At 41.4% G+C, this 23,915-nt stretch overlaps 1 long non-coding RNA gene across 1 annotated transcript in view; it reads right to left on the bottom strand.

The window, feature by feature from the left end:
* The window catches only part of LOC120879565, a 273,311-nt gene extending 252,987 nt beyond the window's left edge, over positions 1-20,324 (bottom strand). The window contains exon 1 of the long non-coding RNA XR_005724825.1: positions 20,014-20,324. This is a non-coding gene — a long non-coding RNA (uncharacterized LOC120879565). The remainder of the gene's footprint in view (positions 1-20,013) is intronic.
* Between the last annotated feature and the right edge of the window lie 3,591 nt (positions 20,325-23,915).

Below are 23,915 nucleotides of genomic sequence, written 5' to 3'. Positions count from 1 at the left end.
GGGGTTAAATACATAGACAAAAATCTGTGTCAAAATAAAACTTGAAATACAGGTATAAAACTAAAAAACATCTAGTCTTTCAGGTGCATACAAATTTTTTTTGAGAAAGACTGTCTTTGCAATGTTACATGTCAATTATGTCTCAGTAAAACTAGGGGAGGCAGAAGAATACAGACCCTCTTAAAAAATTCATGACAAAATCTACATCCTGATTTCCCTAATCCAAGCTTCAAATCTGTTCCATAGGTGTGTTATAATCAATCCTGCCTGTATCTGTACCCATGTGCATGGTCAGAGAGAACACTCTGTCTACAGAGTCAGAAGCGCTCACCATTTGTTTCTACTCTTAGGTAACGTGCAAACCCTTTCTTAAAACATTCTGCATGGGGACATCAGACCCTTATTTATAAACCAGTGGCACAGAAGCCCCGGTTTTCAAGGCAGTTTTTATCTCTAGACTCTTCTTAAGGACTACTAAAGGTTTTTCCCTACTTTAAACTGAAACTTACTTCCCTATCCATAGCTGAAATAACTACCTATCCATCTTTGCTCTGCCTTTGGGAGCAGCAGCGTTAGGCTGCTGAGTGGAAAGGGACTGCTGTGTGTAGGGTCGAGATGAAATACAGCCTGATGTAAAAATGCCCACCCAGCGGGGTGAACCTTCCACAGCACGTGGGGAGAGCAGCATGGAGATACCATCATCATCCTTATACGGTCGGCTCTGAATTTCTTTCTCCAAGGCTGGGGCTGCCCCCTCCCACGTGACTTGGGTGGAAATATTCCCAGAATCTTACCTCCCCTGCCACAGAAATAAGCACATAAGCAAAACTGGTTAGTAAAAACATCCTAATATTGGATGAACCCTGGGATCCAGATTGACATTAATGTCAATCTGGATCCCAGGGTTCAGATATCAGGGAGGGAGATATCAAAGGTGGGGATAGCCTCGCCCTCTCTGGAAGTTGGTCTGAGGATGTGCTGTGCAGCCCACATCTGAATGCAGCACAGCCAGGAACCCAACCCCATTGTTTGAAACTCTGGATGCGCCTTTTCATCCTTTGGGCTTTCTGGTTCAATTAAACAAAAATTCCCCTTTTAACTTAGTTTAAGTTAGTCGTTTCAATCACCTTCAACCAAAAGAATTTTGGCAAATATATCCAAAAGGGATGAATTTCACTTTGTCCACAAGTTTTCTGAGCATCAACTCTAACTGGAAATGAAAGGCTAGAATGGTGTTCAGGAGTAGAGTAAGGAAAGCACAGAGAAACTAGGAGTTGCGTGAGTGACTCAGCAGAAAATCAGAAAGGTGAAAACTGAAAAACTGTACCCTGGACCTACCTTAATTTATGCCAAAACCTTCCTGCATGATAGGATTTCCAGAGTGTTAGGAGGGCTTCCCTGGTGGCTTAGATGGTATAGAATCTGCCTGCCATGTGAGAGACTCGGGTTTGATCCCTGGTTGGGAAGTTCCCCTAGAGAAGGGAATGGCTGCCTACTCCAGTATTCTTGCCTAAAGAATCCCACGGACAGAGGAGCCTGGAGGGCTACAGTGCATGGGGTCACAAAGAGTCGGACACGACTGAGCAACTAACACTTTCACGTTCACTTTCAAGAGGAGCCATTATGCAAAAAAAAAAAAAAAAAAAAAAAGAAATGAAAAAAGGATCCAGTGTTCGTGATTCCAAAATCCCTTTATAAATTATAGAGGCTTTCATTACAGAACTGGAGATGAGGCGTTAATAACTCTGGCAAGCTCAAGTGAAAAGAGGATGAGAACTGCTAAAATATTAGGAAAAGGATTACATCAAAGTACCTGGGCAGGGTGGTCCAGTGGTTAAGACTCCCTGCTTCCACAGCAGTGGGCATGGATTCCATCCCTCATTGGAGAATAAGATCCCAAATACCCCATGGCAAGGCCAAAAAATTTATTTTATTTTACTTTTTTTAAAGTGCCTGGGTATTGGAGGAGATGCCAGTGACAGTTCCCATCCACCTTGTGTATTTCCTGAGAACAGCCCTGCCAGCCCAGCCCAACTCTCTGGAGCAGGCAAAGAGGACCCCTTCCTGCAGCTTATCTCTCCAATCGAATCTATTTCTGGCTAATGTCTTAGTGTTTATTTTAAATGCCCATTAAGATTTCCAGAGAGGTTTTCAGGACAAATGTCATATCCCCAAATATTTTACTTGCGAGCCCCAGAACACTGCAGTACACTATTTAATAAAGATAACACTATCCATTGACAATGATTATATCTAAATTATACACAACTAAAAATATAAAGTTTCACCCAGAGGCAGTGTCTCACCTAGTGCTATCTGCCTCATTATAGCTTTATCCTTCCCCCATCCTCCCCCTTTTGCATATTTTGCTGTGTGTCTTTCATCAGTACAGCTAGAGAGTGAGCTACGAAATATATGCTAGGAATAAACTGCCTTCTGTCTCTCAAATAACTTCTGTCTCCTTTCTCAACTTCTGTTTCCTTTCTCATCTTCTGTGCTGAAAGTCACTTCTACAAATCTTCTCCATGAAGGGTAGCAAATAATTGAAATGACATTTCACTAACTGTGAATCAGCATCTCTTCTCATTGGAAGAGCCTAAGCTTTTCAGAAATAGGATCTGAGAGCTGCCATATGAGGGAAAATGTAAGACGTTAAGAAATGGCAGTCAGAGTGTAGGGGATACCAGTGACACCCTCCCTCCACTAACTGATCTGCCTCTGAGAGTTTTAGGGGGGTTCCAAATGGAGAAAGTCCTTGGACAAGTCTGAATATAATATGACCTTGCTAATTCTTAAAAAAAAAAAAATGTATATTCAGGCATTTGAGATTTCCAGAGCCATCAGCCCAGTGTCTATCCTCCTGAAGATTCTACACTAGAAAGTAGTTTAAGCCAATCTGTTAAAACAAAAAGAATTGTGGGTTGTGGTATTGTCTTTGAATGAATAAAGTAAAAGTGAAGTCGCTCAGTCGTGTCCAACTCTTTGCGACCCTGTGGACTGTAGCCTATCAGGCTCCTCCGTCCATGGGATTTTCCAGGCAAGAGCGCTGGAGTTGATTGCCATTTCCTTCTCCAGGGGATCTTCCCGACCCAGGCATCCAACCCAGGTCTCCTGTATTGCAGGCAGACGCTTTACCATCTGAGCCACCAGGGATGGGAGAGCCTGGGGGGCTGCCGTCTCTGGGGTTGCACAGAGTCGGACACGACTAACGTGACTCAGCAGCAGCAGCAGCAGCACCGGGGAAGCCTAATGAATAAAGGGGTTGGTTACAATAATGACTGAGCAATACCAGGTTGCCAGCACCATGCAGACAATAGGGAAGCTGCAGGGAGGAGCCAGGACAGGTCGTCTCCCCACATAGCATACACCCTTGCAGCAGTAACCTTCAGACATTAAACACTCTTCCAGGGTGTTGTAGGAACATAAACCTAGGTAAAGAGATCACGAAGGCTTCTTTGAGAAAGTAATAATTGAGCAAATCTTGAAGGACTAGGGATTAACTGGCTGAGGGAGAGTAGGGAGGGCATTCCTAACAGAAAAAAAAGCCATGTATAGGCCCTAAGGGGGAGGAGGCACTGGTCATTCAAGAAAATGAGACTAAAGCATGGAGTGGAGGAAGCATGGGGTCAGGGGTTTAGGATATGGTGAGGTAACATGGCTTTGAAGGTTATGTGAAAGATTTTCTTCTTAACATACCCAAACTAAAGTCTCTCTTAAATCTGTTCTACGTATAGATTCCTCCACCTCAATCAACGGCAATTCTACCTTTTAGTTGCTTGACATCATCTGTGACTCCTCTTTCTTTCATACCCTAAGTTGAAATTATCAGCAAAATGTATACATCCTATTTGCAAAATATATCCTTTACTGTACCACTTCTCATCATTTTTACTGTACCATTCTGGCCCAAGCCAGCATCTCCTCTCTCTTAGATGATTGCAGTAGCCATGAAAACAGTCTTCCTATTTTTCCCTTTGCCTGCTAAGAGCAATCCTTTTAAAGCAGGAGTTTGAAAGGCTCCCTATCTCAGTTAGAGTGAAAAGTGAAGTACATAGCGTTTTCTATAAGCCCGGCATGGTCTAGTTTTCTGTTAGATCTCTGACTTCTCCCCCATCACCCTCATTCTCACTCTGCATGCCCCAGACTCAATATCCCAGCTTTCCAGGAAGGGCATGCATGCTTTCCTTCATGGTCTTTGCACCTGATATTCTCTCTGCACATATACTCTTTCTTCAAATACCCATATGGCTCACACTCTCACCTACTTGAGTTTTCTTTTCAAATGCTGTCCCCTCAATGAGGTTTTCCCCATCCTTTCCCTTTCTTTTACCTAGTTTATATCTATCCCTAATACATCCTAGAAAATACTTGCACTTATTTACTTTGTTACACACACACACACACACACACACACACACACACACATGCCAGAATACAAACTCCATGAGGACAGGAGTTTCTGTCAGTTCACTGTGAAATCCCAGGGGCCTGGAACGTTTGCTGGAGAAAGAGTGAGCACTCAATAAATATTTGCTAAATGAAGGTCTTTATCCAAAGAGCAATAGTTTGCCAAAGAAAAGCTTTTAAACATGAACAGCCATGATCAGATAGAAATTTTTAATTATTAAATATCTCAAGCTGCCCTAGAAAAAATATTGGAAGAGAAGGAGATGAGGGTGGGGTGGGGAAAGGGAGATGCCTGGGAGAAAACTAGGTCTTCAGTTCTAAGAAGAGCCATTATAGTGAACTGGAGAAGAGGGGCTTACCAGCCTGGGTAATGACTCAGTGCGGTAGCCTGTCTCCAAAATGCCCCCGACTCCCTCACTCTGTAATGCACATCAGCCAGTGTTCACATCTCTGTGTGGTCATCTCCCATGCTCAAGGGGGGCTGGCTCTGAGAGACCAATTATGACAGTGATGCTGCCTGACTTCCAAGAACAAATTGTAAAAGAAATTCCAACTTCTACCATGGTGTTTTGGAATACTCACTCTCAGAACTCTGAGCCACCATGTAAGAAGTCTTGCTACCCCGAGGCCACCATGCTAGAGACCACACGGGGATGCCACAGGAAGAAGCCCCGAGACTACATAAAGAAAAAGATGCTCTACCAGCCTCAGCTGCTCCAGGTCCCAGACGTTCGAGGGGTCCTGACTGACCCCCTCGACCCTGAGAACAGAAACGTGCTGTCTCACTATGCCACGTCTAAATCTCTGACCCTCACAATCAAAACAGAAATGTAGAGTCGGACACGACTGAGCAACTGAACTGAACTGAAGCCACTAAACTTGGGGTAGTGTGCTAAGCAGCAGGAAATAACCAGAAAACAGTGCAGAGGACTCCTTGGACAGTGAGATTCCACCAGCCAGGCTCAATTTCAAGGTTTAGCTTGAAGGACCGAATACCTCAAGTCACCTTCTGTGTTTGAAAGCTTATGTAGGATGAGTAAAACAGATTATATTAATAAAAGAAAAATGCAGCTGGTTCCAAGTAACTTTTAAATTGTAAAAAATTTACCTGCCTGATTTTCTCCCTATTTTTATTGCACCTATGCCCTTCAATAGAGTGGGAAAGACTAGAGATCTCTTCAAGAAAATTAGAGATACCAAGGGAAAATTTCAAGCAAAGATGGGCACAGTAAAGGACAGAAAGGGTATGGACCTAACAGAAGCAGAAGATATTAAGAAGAGGTGGCAAGAATACACAGAAGAACTATACAAAAAAGGTCTTCATGACCCAGATAACCACGATGGTGTGATCACTCCCCTAAAACCCAACATCCTGGAATGCAAAGTCACGTGGGCCGAAGGAAGCATCACTCTGAACAAAACTAGTGGAGGTGATGGAATTCCAGTTGAGCTATTTCAAACCCTAAAAGATAATGCTGTGAAAGTGCTGCACTTAACACGCCAGCAAATTTGGAAAATTCAGCAGTGCCCACAGGACTGGAAAAGGTCAGTTTTCATTCCAATCTCTAAGAAAGGCAATGCCAAAGAATGCTCAAACTACCACACAATTGCACTCATCTCACACACTAGCAAAGTAATGCTCAAAATTCTCCAAGCCAGGTTTCAAAAGTACGTGATATATGAACTTCCAGATGTTCAAGCTGGATTTAGAAAAGGCAGAGGAACCAAAGATCAAATGCCAATGTCCATTGGATCACTGAGAAAGCAAGAGAGTTCCAGAAAAGCATCTCCTTCTGCTTTATTGGTTATGCCAAAGCCTTTGATGTGTGGATCACAACAAACTGTGAAAAATTCTTAAAGAGATGGGAATACCAGACCACTTGACCTGCTTCCTAAGAAATCTGCATGCAGGTCAAGAAGCAGTTAGAATTGTACATGGAATAACAGATTTGGTTCCAAATCTGGAAAGGAGTATGTCAAGGATATATACTGTCACTCTGTTTATTTAATTTATATGCAGAGTACATCATGCGAAATGCCGGGCTTGATGAAGCACAGCTGGAATCAAGACTGCCAGGAGAAATATCAATAACCTCAGATATGCAGATGACACCACCCTTATGGCAGAAAGCAGAGAAGAACTAAACAGCCTCTTGATGAAAGTAAAAGAGGAGAGTGGAAAAGTTGGCTTAAAGCTCAACATTCAGAAAACTGAACTCATAGCATCCAGTCCCATCACTTCATGGCAAATAGATGGGAAAAGAGTGGAAACAGTGACATACTTGATTTTCTTGGGGTCCAAACTCACTGTAGATGGTGAATATAGCCACGAAATTAAAAGACACTTGCTCCTTGGAAGAAAAGCTATGACCAAACTTGACAACATATTCAAAAGCAGAGACATTACTTTGCCAACAAAGTTCCATCTAGTCAAGGCTATGGTTTTTCCAGTAGTTATGTATGTAGGTAAGAGTTGGACTATACAGAAAGCTAAGTGCCAAAGAATTGATGCTTTTGAACTGTGGTGTTGGAGAAGACTCTTGAGAGTCCCTTGGACTGTAAGGAGATCCAACCTGTCCATCCTAAAGGAAATCAGTCCTGAATATTCATTGGAAGGACTGATGCTGAAACTGAAACTCCAATATTTTGGCCACCTGATGCAAAGAACTGACTCATTGGAGAAGACCCTGATGATGGGGAAGATTGGAGGCAAGAGGAGAAGGGGACAACAGAGGATGAGATGGTTGGAAGGCATCACCAACATGATGGACATGAGTTTGAGCAAGCTCCAGGGTTTTGTGATGGACAGGGAGGCCTGGCATGCTGCAGACCATGGGGTCACAGTTGAACACGACTGAGCAACTGAACTGAACTGATCTGATGCCCTTCAAGAAGCCGACAATTAATTTGCTTGACTAACTGAGGTAATTGGATTGCCATGACAGAGTTTCTCCTTCCAACTCTCCAGAGAAATTTAGAGCATAAACTGGAATCAACACACTCTTCTCTCAAGGACAACAAGTAATTGTTTGCTCTGAAGTTCATCAAAGTACTAATTGGAACTGTTATTTCAGGAATATTTGATGCCTGAACTCTATGCTTTTCTATACAAATCAAAGACTAAATTATAATATCAGAACCTTGAATTGCAAATGAAAATATTAGCAAATTAAGTCCCCTCTTAAAATCATGAACAAAGTATATGCAATATACAGCTTAAAGCAAAAGACAAAAATACAAGCAAATTTTCATCTAAGTGTGAAGACAGAAAGAAAACAGAAGAGTTCTACAAGTTCTTATATCAAGTTATTGCATGGAATTCAAGCAAAGTCCCTCTAGAAGCACTAGTTCATATGACATTTGGAAAGCCTATGTATCTAAATAAATCCTACCTGCAATAAACTTATGCAAGATTGTCATCCTGCCTCACGCTCTTAGTGTGTATATTAAGAAATGTGTCAAATTTCTCAAAAGCCTAATCTTGAGCTACATCAACTCTTCAAGGAATACTGACACAAATGCACCCATAGCCCGTATCTTGCTTAGATTACTATTGGCTCTCAGAGATTATTCTGAGTCTCTGACTACATAAGGGTGCTTGCGCTATTGGTGAAAGCCCAAGACAAACATAGGGCAATATTAAGAGGTCAGTATCCCAAAGGTTCCCTGCCACATACAGAATAAAGTTCTATTTTCTTAGTAAGACACACAGAGCCCTCTTTGATCTCAGCCTTGCTTACATCTTCAACACAATTTCTTGCTATAACTTCTCCAATCATCACCATGCTTGCCCTGCCTTCTACCACACATGCACGCGCGTGCACACACACACATTATCTTGCAGAGGACTGAACTAGTTGCACTTCCCTGGATGGACTGTCCTGTTTCAAATCTCTCCAACTTTGTTTACAGCCCTGCCTCTGTCTAGCATATCCTTTCTCCTTTTGTAAGACAGTTTAAACCTCACTTTTCTCTGAAACCCTACCTCTGTTCTTCCCTCAAGGTAGACTCTGGTCATTCTCTGCTTTGAACCCTCAGAAGGCTCCATATATCATTCTTTTTGTCTCCCTACTCCTAGTTAACTGAGTTATTTGGGAAAGCAAATAACCTTATTTGCTTATTTCCATGTCAGAATCCCCTAAAACACAGGCCTGGTCTCATATACAGAAAGAATGGAAGGAAGATCAATAATCCCTCCAAATAAAAGGAAAAGATTTGTGAACTTTAACTTTCAGTGACAGTGCTATTTGGTCTTGTCCTTGCACATAATAAATCAATTTCATTTTCCTGTCACCAACATCACTTTTTAAATGAAGGCAATCTAAAGTGCTGCCACAAGTCACCCTCAAATCATAACATGACGTATTAGACAGAATTTTGATTGACAAGTAAATAAAACCATGTCACAGAAATTTGGAACCACAGAAATATCCAGTCTGTTTTATAAAACTCCCATAAAACTGCAAAAGACATAACCCACAAAAGAGCAACTAACCACTGTGCAACCTTCTGTTCGTCATGCATAACAGAATTCTGCTCCTCTGGTTACAGGCACGTACATCATATTTTACTGAGATAGTATCCATGAATTATTAAGAATCTTTAAGGTGATCAGAACATCCGAAAGGAGTTAGAAACCAAAACTGCCAGTCTGATGTGTAGGTAAAGACAGATCAGGACACACAGTCAGTAAAGAGAAATGGATGACAAGGTTATTCACCGCGCTCTCTCTCTAGGAACAAAACCGACACTAAAAATAGCCCCAGAGGGCGAGGTAATACTCGCTTATGATTGGCTTTTATTCTCCATCCATTTTAGGCAGTGACTATTATCCCAGCTCTGTAGGGATTCTAAAAATTTGAACATTTATAAAAGACTTACTCCTGAGTGGAAAATGCCATAAAATGGTGAATCCCATAGAATTTTTCAAAGTAATAATATGATCATTCAACTTTCACTCAGTCTTTAAATACTGCGTATGACAGCCACCACATAAAAATTATAGTCCATATTATAATCTATGCAATTCTTTTTATAACAGGTCTCTTATTTTGATGGACACACAAACCTGAAGAAATGAATGAGGCCGGAAATAAAATTTTCCATTTATAACTCTTGGAGACATTTGTCATTTCAGAGAGCTTCTACCCCATAATGGCCAAATTAAATAGAGAATGAGCAAAAGCAGTAGCTGGGAATTAGGAAATAGAACTCTTTCTGCTGAGAAACTTCTCTTGTGCATGCATGCACGCACTCATTTGTGTCCAACTCTGCAACACCATGGACTGTCGGCTCCTCTATCCATGCGGTTTCCCAGACAAGAATACTGGAGTGGGTTGCCATTTCCTCCAGGGGATCTTCCCAACTTATGGGTCAAATATACATCTCCTGCACTGGCAGGCAGATTTTTTACCACTGAGCCACCTGGGAAGCCAACTGTCTTTCCTTATTTAATTCTAAATAATGGGCTATGGTACCCTGAGGAAGGGAGGACAAGCAGTCAAATAAAACAAAAGCAGTATTCATCATTCTTAAAAAGCAGTCTGCTCTGGAATTCTTAGATACATGCACTCGAAAGTAGGGAGAAAGATTCGTCTCAATAGACTCATTACCCAGCTTTAAGCAACATTCTGTCTTTTTTGTTTTATCTATCCACCTTCCAAACTTTCTTTTTCTGGATCAAATACCAGTAATCCTACCTTTCCATCCATAAATACTTCGGAATGTATCTCTAACAGAGATGAACATATTAAAATAACAATACTACCATTTTCACAAATACAATTCATAATTATTCCTCAATATCACCTAACTCCAGTCCCTACCCAATTTTCTCTGATCGTCTCAAAAATGTCTTTTGGTATGATTTGCTTGAATCAGAATCCTGACAGAATTCACACATTGCATTTGGTTGCTATGTTCAGTAAGTCTCCTTAAATCTATAATATCTCCTCTTCTCTTTTTATCATGACATTTATTTGCTAGAGATTCTATATTTAGCTGACTGTTCCATCACGGAGCAATCAGTGTAAGTTAAAATGATGCTTTACCTTTCATATTTCCTATAAACCGGTGGTTAGACGTTTGCCTAGATTCAGATTCAAATTTAGGGGCAAGAGTACTTCAAAGGTCATGCTGTGAGTCACATCAAGAGGCACATAACATCTGTCTTTCCCACATTTGGTGATGCTGAGCTTGATCAGAGGCTCAGCTGATGCCAACCTGGACATCCTATCATGAGGTGCCCCATTAACAATTCTAGTGACTGGCATTTTGCTTGCCTAGGTCCATGATTTCATAAGGGATTGAATATTGGGTTATCCAAAGCTTTCTCTTCTCTGCTTTTATTTTCTACTATTCTGTTTAAAAAATAAAAAATAGAAAAGCCCTTTCAGAAACAGAAAAATAACCCTAAACCCTACAAGCTATCCTGACACTCACACCAAGTTCCTCCTATTGGACATAAACAATCTCAGAGAACAGCAAGTCACCTTGTAACCTTGAAGAAATGAGATGAAAAACAAAACCACTTTATAATGTTGTTTTATCACAAGTAAAAACAAGGCCACTGTGCACATGACGAAAATACTAAACACGGTCCTTTTTGTAGATAATATGAGTAGATTTACAGCTTTAGCCTTGCTCTAGCCTGCCCTAGAGGATTTACTAAATTCCCTCACATTATTCTTTAGGATTTATAAAAATTTGTTGTTATTCAGTCATTCAGTCATGTCCAACTCTTTGTGACCCCATGGACTGCAACGTGACAGGTTTCTCTGTCCTTCACTATCTCCCGGAGTTTGCTCAAACTCATGTTCATTGAGTCGATGATGCCATCCAACCATCTCATCCTCTGTCGTCCCCTTTTCCTTCTTCCCTCAAGCTTTCCCAGCATCAGGGTCTTTTCTGATGAGTCGGCTCTTTGCATCAGGTGGCCAAAGTACTGGAACTTCAATTTCAACATCAAAATAATCTTTTACAATTATCCTCCTTTCCAATCCAGAGTTAATCACCCCCAGCATCATCTAACAATAGCCCTGATCCTGTAATAGGTCCTGTCTTACACCCTCTGAGATGCCCCACATTTCCTGTTTCCTTCTCTGCAACAAGTAATAAACCTTATTTGCTGAGCTCCAGGTATGTCCCTGGTGGTCTATCATTTGGAGTGAGAGATCGAGGGGTGGAGGGTGCAGGGGAAAGACATTTACCATCTATATGCTGATCATGAAATACAGTCTATACAGGAAATACAGGATGCATTCAATTCTTTCCCTTTAATTATCATTCTTTTGAAGACTGAGTTGTGCTCTGGTAACCTACAAAAGTAACCAACATGGTATACAGTTTCCTTTTCAAAGTACCATTATTAATTCATGAATTTTTGTTATTTTTATCTATAGCAGTCTTTTTTAAATGGTACTGTGGGTTTCTGGATGGGACATGGTCCATGATCTTGAAGTTCACGTCCTGCGTCAGGGGCCAGCTGTGGTGCTGACACGCGAACTCACCTCCATGGTGCTGCTGAGTGTCTTAGACCCTCCATCTCTCAGAACCTGGGGTCTACCATCCTGGCTCACCACGGGGGCACCATAGCCTCTGGTCTGCCCAGAGGGAGGCTCCCAGAACTGCCATCAAGTCTTCAGCTACATCCTGGTTGCCAGCAGAGGGCTTCTTTCTACCCAAGTTAGATGTGATACCATGACCTATGGCAGTCATTTTTTAATGCTCAAATATTCCCATTTTTAGCCAGTAGGAGCCCCTTAAGATTGACTCTTGTGTCCTATTATAGGCATGACTCAAGAAATCTTTGATGGCTTATACTTTCAGACATAGGTAGATGTCCTAGATTTATTTCCTGCCTGAGACAAATATATTGGTTTGAGTTCTCCAGAGAACAGTCAATAGGTGATAGGTAGGTAGATAGGTACATCCATACATAGGGAGACATTTACTATCAGGAATTGATTCAAGCAGTAGTACAGAGGGTGAGAAGTCCAACATCTGCAGTCAGCAAGCTGGATACCCAGGAGACCAATGGTACAGTTCTGCTCTGAGACCCAAAGCATGAGAGCTAGAGAAGCCAGTGGTGTAAGTTCCAGCCTGAGCCCAAGTATAAAAGCAGAGGAAGACTGATGTCCCAGCTTGAAGACAGTCAGGCCGAAAGAGAAAGAATTCTCTTACTCAGCCTTTTTATTCTGCTCAAACAACTGGATAAGGCCTCCCACACGGGGGAAGATAATCTACCTTCTCAGTCTACTGATTTCAATGTGAATTCTACCCAGAGACAGCCGCACAGTCACAGTCATACACAAGAATAATGTTTAAGCAAATATCTGGGCACCCCATGGCCCGGACAAGCTGACACAGAAAATCAACCAGCAGAACAATTTAGCCAGTTTTCCACAATCTTCACTTAAAGCAAAAAATGAGAGTGGTGATATCTTGTCTAGATGTAAGGTTTGTGCTGCACTGAGGGACAGGCAGGTCCATTTATGAAGACCATGAGGAGTGTCAGTATCTAACAACACAGGGGCAAGGCAGAGTTTAGGGGGAAAGCCATGAAAAATGATTACAGAAATAGAAAATTAAAAAATTTTTAAAGAACTTGTCTTAAAAAAGAAAAAACTAAAGAAGGATTTTTATTACTGTCCTTAAACAAGGAAGGTTTTCCCAAAGAGTGGTGTTGAACAGTCAATTTCATGTTATGAAATACTCTGCTAGAGAAAAGAAGTTAAAATAAGGCATATTTGGCTACGCCTGGACAACATCAAAATCACTTGGTATCATAGGTCTAGAAGTGACCTTTTCAGGTCTCAGATCTAGCTCTAGATGATACAGAAATTTACTTAAATGCTAAGATCATTTGCCATCTAAAGGTACTTTTGGTAATGTAATTCTCTATTACTTAATTCAAATAGATCCCCCATATCTCACACCATGAAAGTAGATATGCCTCCCTGTGTGTTAGTTGTTCAGTCATGTCCAACTTTTTGTGACTCCATGGGCTATAGCCCACCAGGCTCCTTTGTCCATGGGATTTCCCAGGTAAGAATACTGGGGTGGGTTGTCATTCCTTTCTCCAATGGCTTTTCCCAATCCAGAGATCTAACCTGGGTCTCTTGCATTGAAGGCAGATTCTTTACTGCCTGAGCTGCCAGGGAAGCCTGCTACTGCTGCTGCTAAGTCGCTTCAGTCGTTTCCAACTCTGTGCAACCCCATAAACGGCAGCACGCCAGGCTCCCCCGTCCCTGGGATTCTCCAGGCAAGAACACTGGAGTGGGTTGCTGTTTCCTTCTCCAATGCATGAAAGTGAAAAGTGAAAGTGAAGTCGCTCAGTCGTGTCCGACTCTTCGTGACCCCATGGACTGCAGCCTACCAGGCTCCTCTGCCCATGGGATTTTCCAGGCAAGAGTACCGGAGTGGGGTGCCATTGCCTTCTCCAGAGAAACCTAAGCCTCCTTAATCCATTCCAAAAGGCTCTACTGCAAGGAGATTTATGGCTACCTCTAAACAGAGAGGAGGATGGCTCTGGGTGTGGCCATTACATGGGAGGCAGGTCAGCAGCTCGAGACTACTCTGAAGGTGGAAATGAGCAATGAGCTCCTCAGGGGCTAAACAGCCTGAGAGGAGACCCTCCATGTTCTTCTTCTACAAAGGTTGGGTAAATCCTCCTTCATACAGCTTCTAGAGGCTGCTATTATTCCTAGCGGTGAGAACAAGAGCAAAACTAGCAGGCTTAGTAATTGTGGATACTGCTGAACTCTCCACAAACCATGGATCAAACAGGTCCCTGTTTAACCTCATCAAATTAGGCCTACTAGATGTAAATGCAAGGACAGTAATTCTCATATGAAGTAACTCTGGAGATTTTAGTCATTTCAGAAGAGAAAGTTACTATTAGGTGGGGGCAAAAGTAATCAGCAGTTTTGCATTGTTAAAACTTGTCATTTGATATTGTAATATATTCTTAAATAAATGTGGTCGTGTTATATATCATTTTAATGTGCACTTCTTGTGTTGTTTTTTTGCTAATGACTTATTACTTGCTATTGATTTTATATTTATTTTCCTATAGAAATAATGTTAGACAAATAGGAAATTAGAGTGTTTTTTTTTTTTATTCAAGTTCAAAATGGGTCATAAAGCAGCCGAGACAAGTTGCAACATCAACAATGCATTTGGCCCAGGAACTGCTAATGAATGTACAGTGCAGCGGTAATTCAAGAAGTTTTGCAAAGGAGACAAGAGTCTTGAAGGTAAGGAGCATAGTGGCCAGCCATTGGAAGTTGACAATGATCAACCAAGAGGACCATCTCATGAAAGCTAATCTTCTTAAAACTACATGAGAAGTTGCCAAAGAACTCAATGCCGACCATTCTGCAGTCATTCAGCATTCGAAGCTAATTGTAAAGGTGGAAAAGTTCAATAAGTGGTACCTCATGAGCATACTGCAAATCAAAAAAATCATTGTTTTGAAGTATCCTCTCTTATTCTGTGCAACAATGAACCATTTCTCCATCAGACTCTGACATGCAACAAAAAGTGGATTTTATATGACAGCCAGCAATGACCGGCTCAGTGGTTGGGCCAAGAAGCTTCACAGCACTTCCCAAAGCCAAACTTGTACCCAAAAAAGGTCATGGTTACTGTTTGATGGTCTGCTGCCCATCTGATCCACCACAGCTTTCTGAATCCTGGCGAAACCATTACATCTGAGACGTATGCTCAGCAAATCAGTGAGATGCACTGAAAACTACAATGCCTGCAGCCAGCATTGGTCAACAGAAAGGGCCAAATTCTTTTCCACAACCATGCCTGACTGCATGTAGCACAACCAATGCTTCAAAAGTTGAATGAACTGGGCTATGAAGTTTTGCCTCATCCACCCTCTTCACCTGACCTCTTGCCAACCGACTACTACTTCTTCAAGCATCTTGACAATATTTTGCAGGGAAAATGCTTCCACAACCAGCAGGAGGCAGAAAATGCTTTCCAGAGTTCATTGAATTCTGGAGCATGCATTTTTTACCCTACAGGAATAAACAAACTCATTGCTCATTGGAAAAATGTGTTGATTGTAATGGTTTGTTTAATAAAGATGCACTTGAGCCTAGTTATAAAAATTTAAAATTCATAATCTGAAACCACAGTTACTTTTGTACCAACCTAATAACAGGACTTATTAATAAATTTTTATTTATTTTTTAGCAAATTTTTTAGGAATTTAAGACCATCATCATCTTTACTTTTTTTTTTTAATTTATTTATTTTTAATTTTTACTTTACAATTCTGTATTGGTTTTGGCATAGATTGACATGAATCCACCACAGGTGTACATGCGTTCCCAAACATGAACCCCCCCTCCCACCCCCCTCCCCACAACATCTCTCTGGGTCATCCCCGCGCGTCAGTCCCAAGAGTGTCATATCCTGCATCAGACATAGACTGGCATTTCGATTCTTACATGTTATTATACATGTTTCAATGCCATTCTCCCAAATCATCACACCCTCTCCCTCTCCCTCTGAGTCCAAAAGTCCGCTATACACATCTGTGTCTTTTTTGCTGTCCTGCATACAGGGTCATCATTGCCATCTTCCTAAATTCCATATATATGTGTTAGTATGCTGTATTGGTGTTTTTCTTTCTGGCTCACTTCACTCTGTATAATCGGCTCCAGTTTCATCCATCTCATCAGAACTGATTCAAATGTATTCTTTTTAATGGCTGAGTAATACTCCATTGTGTATATGTACCACAGCTTTCTTATCCATTCATCTACTGATGGACATCTAGGTTGTTTCCATGTCCTGGCTATTATAAACAGTGCTGCGATGAACATTGGGGTACATGTGTTTCTTTCAATTCTGGTTTCCTCTGTGTGTATGCCCAACAGTGGGATTGCTGGGTCATAAGGCATTACTATTTGCAATTTTTTAAGGAATCTCCACACTGTTCTCCATAGTGGCTGTACTAGTTTGCATTCCCACCAACAGTGCAGGAGGGTTCCCTTCTCTCCACACCCTCTCCAGCATTTATTGCTTGCAGATTTTTGGATCGCAGACATTCTGACTGGTGTGAAGTGGTACCTCATTGTGGTTTTGATTTGCATTTCTCTAATAATGAGTGATGTTGAGCATCTTTTCATGTGTTTGTTAGCCATCCGTATGTCTTCTTTGGAGAAATGTCTATTTAGTTCTTTGGCCCATTTTTTTATTGGAGGCAAGAATATACAATGGAGTAAAGACAATCTCTTTAACAAGTGGTGCTGGGAAAACTGGTCAACCACTTGTAAAAGAATGAAGCTAGATCACTTTCTAACACTGCACACAAAGATAAACTCAAAATGGATTAAAGATCTAAATGTAAGACCAGAAACTATAAAACTCTTAGAGGAGAACATAGGCAAAACACTCTCCGACATAAACCACAGCAGGATCCTCTATGATCCACCTCCCAGAATTCTGGAAATAAAAGCAAAAATAAACAAATGGGATCTAATTAAAATTAAAAGCTTCTGCACAACAAAGGAAAACATAAGCAAAGTGAAAAGACAGCCTTCCGAATGGGAGAAAATAATAGCAAATGAAGCAACTGACAAACAACTAATCTCAAAAATATACAAGCAACTCCTGCAGCTCAATTCATCTTTACTTTTAACTTTGGGCTTCCCTGGGTCTGGAAGATCCCCTGGAGAAAAAAATGGCAACCCACTCCAGTATTCTTGCCTGGAAAACCCCATGGACAGTGGAACCTGGCAGGCTATAGTCCATGGGGTCACAAATGTTGGACATAACTTACTGACTGAACCACCACCAAAAACAGGACACTTAGAATAATTCCTCTCCTCTAATTTAATAGGCGGTTGGATGACTGCAGGAAAAAGTGCTGACAAGAGTAACTATTTAAAAGGAGGATTTCCTCAAGAAAGACTGACTCAAGGACAGCAGTATAACTGCGTTCATGAGCGAAGGGAGTTGCACAAGGGAATTTCACAAAGAACATGTAATGTGGTGGGAGAAATAACTCCATTAGCCTTAATAAAGCTATATTTTTTCTCATACTCTTGTAAGCCCAGAAGCTACTTTCTATTTTTATACTTTTTTCCCTTTTTGACTGACAACTGACAAAAAAGGACAGCAAGGTAAAAGCTGACTGTTTCACTATTAAGTTGTTTAACTATACTTCCCAAAGCCCAGGTTAGATGGAAAAAATACCTATATAGACAGTCTCTGACTTACAATGGTTTGACTTACAAATTTTTCAGCTTTATGATGGTGTGAAAGAAGTACACATTCAGTAGATATGTGCTTCAAATTTGGCATTTTTATCTTTTCCCAGGCTAGCAATACGTAGTATGGTACTCTCTCCTGATGCTGGACAGTGGCGGTTCCCAGTCAGACACTTGATCCCAATCAATACACTTACAACCATACTGTACCTCTACAACATTACTGGTGTTAACTTTCAGTACAGTATGAAATAAATTACATGAAGTATTCAAAATTTATTATACAATAGGCTTTGTGTTAGATGATCTTGAACAACCATAGGCTGATGTAAGTGTTCTGAGCATGTTTAAGGAAGGCTAGGCTAGGCTATGATATCCAGAAGGTTAGGTGTATTAAATGCATTTTCAACTTAAGATATTTTCAATTTATAATGAGTTTATCAGGACATAATCCCATTGTAAAACAAGGATGAACTGTTTAGTCAGTTTCTCTCTACGGTCATCTGTTCCTTCCATTCTGTTAATATAGAAGTCCAATAAGAAGAAAATAGGTCTGGTCAAATGCCTTCTCTTATGACATAACCAAAATGGTGTCAACTGGTGCTATTTCTCAGTGGGACATCTCAGGCAGTACATCTAAGTGACCACAAATCTTTTAATAAGATGGTTATTCAGAGACTGATTCAAAATCTTGAATTCAACCCTTGCATCCTCTCTCTCTATTCTGACCCTTTAGAAAATGTTTGACAAAGAGGAGAAAGCCCTGCGAGATGTTTCAGGTTTTCAAGTACCTGTTTATAGTGTGCTGAATGGTGTCTCCACCTACCCCACAAAATAAAGAATATGTTCATACCCTAATCTCTAGAACTTTGAAAATCATATGACAAAAAAGAGTGTCATCACCTTATGTGGCGGAAAAAAAAAAATGTGCTTAAGTAAAAGAAAGTAGGACCTTTCTGGATTATCCAAATGGGTCCTAAATGCAGTCATAGGCAAACCAAGAAGAGGGCAACAGAGGATGAGATGGCTGGATGGCATCAACAACTCAATGGGCATGAGTTTAAGCACTGGATAAGGAAACCTGGCATGCTGCAGTCCATGGGGTCACAAAGAGTCAGACACAACTTAGCAACTGAACAACAACAAATACACTTATAAAACAGAGGCAGGAGTATAGGAACAGATCCACAAAGGAGAGACCCATGGGGAGGTGAAGGCAATGTGAAAGCAGAGACAGAGATGGCGGTGATGCAGCTACCAGCCAAAGAATGTCCAGGCATGCTAGCAGCCACCAGAAACAGGAGAGGTAAGGAATGAAGTCTCCTTTACAGCCTCAGGAGGGAGCCTGGCCCTGCTGGAGGACTTCTGGCCTCCAGAACTGTGAGGAAATAAATTTACATTGTTTTAAACCATTGTGTCTGTGATAATTTGTCACAACAGTCACAGGAAATTAATACCAATTCACGTCCAATTCACGTTGTATTCTTTGGAAAAGCTCATGATGAAAGATTAGGCATATGCTGTATGTTTCTACTAGGTAACCAAGACCTTCTACCATAACCAGTAGACTCAGAAGTAAAACTAACCCAAAGCCAACAGACGAGCATGAGCCGTGGCTGTCCTTCTCAAGAATCTGAACTGAGACAGATAAACTATTGTAAGACCATGTTGACCATCACGGCTGTAATGTCACATCAATCAATTTGAGGCCAGAGTAGGTACCATGGCCAGAGAAGGCAATGGCACCCCACTCCAGTACTCTTGCTTGGAAAATCCCAGGATGGAGGAGCCTGGTAGGCTGCAGTCCATGGGGTCGCTAAGAGTCAGACATGACTGAGCGACTTCAATTTCAATTTTCACTTTCATGCATTGGAGAAGGACATGGCAACCCATTCCAGTATTCTTGCCTGGAGAATCCCAGGGATGGGGGAGCCTGGTGGGCTGCTGTCTATGGGGTTGCACAGAGTCGGACACGACTGATGCGACTTAGCAGCAACAGCAGCAGGTACCATGGCAAGCCAAAGACACCTGTAAGTAAAGTTACAGGAAAGCTAAGATGATACTCTCAGTAATTTGGGAAAATGGAAAATCAAGAGCTGAGAAGACAAGAATAAAATACCAGAGATCTCACTTCATACTTCACAGAGAAATAAAATGCAATCAGATAAGAATATTTTCCCACCATCAAATTAATTCTAATTGAATCTGTGCCCACACAGTCTACGGTTTTTTCCCCCATTACAAAAAAGTTATCTATCCTCACTGTTTCCTTTATCTTGCCTTCAATTTTCTGCTCAACCCAATGCAAGGGGTATTTTGCTCTCATTGCTTCATTGATACAACTCTTATTAAAGTTGCCAAGCCCTCAGCTTACTTGACTTCTCAGCAGCATTTCATAGAGCGTCTACTTCTTGAAACAATTTAATTTTATGACACTGAGGTTTCCTCTTCCTTTCTCCAGTCTCTTTGTTTCCCTTGCTGGCTTTTCCTCTACCAGAGCTCTCAATGCTGTCACACCTCCAGGATTCTGACTTTGACTCTCTTCTGACCTCAATATTCTATTTCTAGTTAATCTTCTTTGATACCTTGGCTTTAAACAGTGTAAACAAATTCTGACAACTCAATTCTGCATCAGCAGCTTTTATCCAGCCACTTTCTTGACATCTGTCTATGGCTGTCTAAGGGCTTTCCTGGTGGCTCAGATGGTAAAGAGTCTGCCTGTAATGCAGGAGACCTGGGTTCAATCCCTGGGTCAGGAAGATGACCTGGAGAAGGCAATGCTACCCACTCCAGTATTCTTGCCTGAAGAATTCCATGGACAGAGGAGCCTGGTGGGCTATAGTCCGTGACACAGCTGACTAACACGTTATGGCTGTCTGAAAACTATCTAACCCTTAACATGGCCAAAAGGATGTTTGATCCCTCAGACCATATCATCCTAGACAGATAGAGACTTATTCGTCTGCCTCTTTTCAACAAATAGCACCAACATCCACTGAGTTACTCAGGTCAAAAATCCTACAAGTCATTTGCAGTTCCTCTCCTTCCCTCCTATTCCATGTCTAATCCGTCATAAAGTCCCAAGAGTTCTATCTCCAAAATTTATCCTGACCCTGACCACCCTTCAGCAATTCTTTACCACCACTTTATCATCATCTCACACTAAATTTCTGCAATAATCCTTTTTTAAGATTTTTTTATATGGACCATTCAAGTCTTTATGGAATTTGTTACAATATTACAATTGAATTTGTTTTATGTTTTTTGGATGTGAGGCATGCAGGATCTTAGCTCCCTGACCAGGAATGGAACACACACACCCTGCACTGTATAGTGAAGTCTCAACCACTGCACCACCAGGGAAGTCCCAATAATCTTTTAAATATAGTCAGTTCCACAAATAGCAGCAAGAGCAGTTACTATATTGCTTTTCACTCTTTGATGAATTTCCACTGCGATCACGTAAAATACAGATTGCTTACCACAGTCTACAAGGCCCTGTACGTCTGTCCTCTGCTTACTCTTTTGACATTATGCCCTTACTTTCTCTCCTTGACTATTTCACTTGAACCACACCCGCCTTAAGTCCATCCTTCACGCATTTCAAGTCAGTTTTATTTCAGAAACTGGGTATTCCTTGTTACTTCTAGTTGCAAGTGTCTTGCCCAGATCTTGAGGTGCCTGACTTCCTCTCCTAATTCAAATGTCCCCTCCTCAGAAAGGCCCTTCCTGACCACCTCAGCTGAAGAAGAACCTCCTGCCCCACAACTGTCTATCACATTCCCCTGTTATTTTTCTCAGAACATTTATCAGTAAATGAAGGTATTCTGTTAATCTATTTGCATGTTTAAACTGTCCCATTATATTAACAAATTGTCCCGTGATAACATCAGATCCTTGAAGCAATGACTTTGAATTTTTTGCTCCTGTATCCCCACACACCTGGAGTATGGCAGGTACTTAGTAAATATTTACTGACTCACTGACCAATTCTAGGACTCTCTGAGAATCCTTTAATTCCGATCTCCCTTAAACTTTGCTGTATATCATTTCCTGTCCTTCAGTATATGATGCTAATTGTTATATTCTTTTAATAATCTTCTTTAATATATGCCAGTCTGTCTCATCTCTATAGCCAAATATAATTGATATAATTGCAGAAATGATGCTGCATCCTGGATTTGAACATCAATTAAAGATCTTTAATAGGAAAGCTGAAAGAGTGGGGTGCATAACAACGTTCAGCCTAGCGGCCCCTTTGCCTATGCTGACCTTTGTTTTCCTGTGGCAGGCTTAGAATATGACTTCTAGGACTTCTCTTGTAGTCCAGTGGATAAGAATCCACCTGAGAAGGCAAGCAACACAGGTTCAATGCCTAGTCCAGGAAGATTTCACATACTGTGGAGCAACTAAGCCCATAAGCCATGACCCCTGAGTCCCTGCTCTAGAGCCAACAAGCCTCAACTACTGAAACCTGCCTGCTCTAGAGTTCATGATCTGCAACAAGTATCCACCGCAACAAGAAGCCCACACACCGCAACTAGAGAGAGTTACCCTCACTTGCTGCAGCTAGAGGAAGCCTGCCTGCGCAGAGAGGATCCAGCGCACCTGAAAATCTCCAAAGCCTATTTTAGGAGCTAAGAACAATATCTCCATAGATTATACCCTGCTTTCTACTGCTATGCACTTCTCCCCAGGAGGAGAAATGAAACCTTAGAGGTACATGATCTATCTCCTGTCTGGCCAACAACATGGAACATAAACCAGATGTAAGACTGAAATCATTAAACACAAGGTAGCACGGAAACAGCACCAGCCTCGCAGACAGAGAGCTGAACTCCAGCTCTGGGCTACCCCTACTTATTCAATAAAGTTGGCAGGGGTCTTATCTCTTTTCTAGGGCTTTTCTGGTGGCTCAGACAGTAAAGAATCTGCCTGCAGTGTCAGAGACATGGGTTCGATCCCTGGCTTGGGAAGATTCCCCTGGAGAAGGGAATGGCTACCCACTCCAGTATTCTTGCCTGAAGAACTCCATGGATAGAGGAGTCTGGCAGGCTACGGTTCAGGGGGTCACAAAGAATTGGACACGACTGAGCAACTAACACTGTCAACTTTCTCTATAAAATAAAGAGGCTGGACCAGTTGACCACAACACTTTTTATGATTATTATCCAATTGTATACCTAGTTCTTTTATGTTAGTTCTATTTTAAAAGCTTTTTTTCCTTCTCACTCTCCAAGAGAATCATGGCTTACAAAAGCAGCTGGCCCAGTTTCTCTTGCAACACACCTCTGATCACACCGACATGCATACAGCTCCCCCAGCAGAGACTCGTGTGATGGCTGATTTGCACCTTGCTGGTCACATGGCATGGCAAGTGGGCATTTTATTGAGTTCTTGGACAGCCAGCATTCTATGCCTTTTAGCTCAAGGGTGGTTTTGTTTGGTTGGTTGGTTTGATGGAAAAACACATTTATTCAGGGGCTCAGTTATGAAGTGAAACTAAATTGTGTGCAGTGAAATTCAAACTGTAGGCTATAACCCACACACACTTATGCTATGCAAGCCAAGTTCTCCTGAGGTGAGGTGAAATGAGGATTGCAAATGCCAGGCTGAGTATATCTTCAGCAAAAAAATACATGTTTGAACTGATTTTATGACTACTGTAGGTTAAATTGCAGACCCTTGCAAGTCAATCTCTTGTATCAAGCCTTCCTGGGCAAATAGCTCAGTCAGTTTTCATTTTCTTTGACCTCTTTCTGTATTTTTCCAGGCTTTCCATGAAATGGGGAGAGGGGCTTGTTAGGGAATAAGATAGCTCATAGGTCATTTTCTGCCCACACTGAGACTTGAGGACAGTCTCTACTGAGTCCCCACAGCTTGATTAATAATACCACTCTCTGAGGAAGAGAGCCAGGGCTTTCTGGAGAAATGGCTGATTCTCGGACTGAGGCAGGAAATATACAAGATGAGACTGGAGATTCTCGTAGCACCAGAAGTAGGGAAGTGCTCAAAAAAAAAAAAATTAAAAATGATCAGAGTATGTCAACAGGACACAGGAGCCACATGAAAGAGTTTCCATTGCCAAGCTGGAACAATTTGAACAAAGAAGTAAAGTAGTGATTTATGATCCCAAATATGAAATAATATCCATGAGTTCACATTGATGTGAATAAATGATTGAATAAATAAATAAGTGGGGAGAGCAGACAACCTCTCATGCAGAATGGAAAGGAGAAAAAAAGTCATTCTGCAATGGGGAAACCTGAAAAATAC

This window comes from Oryx dammah, unplaced genomic scaffold, assembly GCF_014754425.2.
Source record: "Oryx dammah isolate SB20612 unplaced genomic scaffold, SCBI_Odam_1.1 HiC_scaffold_20, whole genome shotgun sequence".
Taxonomy (NCBI): domain Eukaryota; kingdom Metazoa; phylum Chordata; class Mammalia; order Artiodactyla; family Bovidae; genus Oryx; species Oryx dammah.
Note: the sequence above shows the minus strand (reverse complement) of the source record. Positions and strands in the feature narration are given on the sequence as shown.